The following is a 479-nucleotide window of genomic DNA, read 5'->3' on the forward strand; positions in this document are numbered from 1 at the left end:
GGAAACAGTACTTTTAATAGAGAACGTTTATATTTTGAGAGTGAACGCAAAAGTTTGGTTTCTCAGAAGAATTCAAACGTTTCTTGAGCAAACGCAAAGTTTCTTGGAGGAATGCAAAAATGTTTGTGATTAAACGTAACGTTTCTTGGGGAAACAATACTTTTACTAGAGAACGCTTACGTTTTGTTAGTGAACGCAAAAGTTTGGTTTCTCAGAAGAATGCAAAAGTTTCTCAAGCAAACGCAAAGTTTCTTGGTGAAAGGCAAACTATTTGTAAGCAAACGCAAAATTTCTTGGGGAAACGCAAAAGTTTTGTGAATGAACACAAAGTTTCTCAAGGATGCCGAACGTTTTTTTGAGTGAACGCAAAGTTTCTTGGAGGAATGCAAAAGTTTTTGTGAGAAAATGTAAAGTTTCTTTGGGAAACAATACTATTACACTCTTAAAAATAAAGGTGCTTCAAAAGTTTCTTCAAGCGA

The sequence above is a fragment of the Sinocyclocheilus grahami genome, unplaced genomic scaffold, assembly GCF_001515645.1.
Source record: "Sinocyclocheilus grahami isolate Dianchi unplaced genomic scaffold, SAMN03320097.WGS_v1.1 scaffold3071.1, whole genome shotgun sequence".
Lineage (NCBI taxonomy): Eukaryota > Metazoa > Chordata > Actinopteri > Cypriniformes > Cyprinidae > Sinocyclocheilus > Sinocyclocheilus grahami.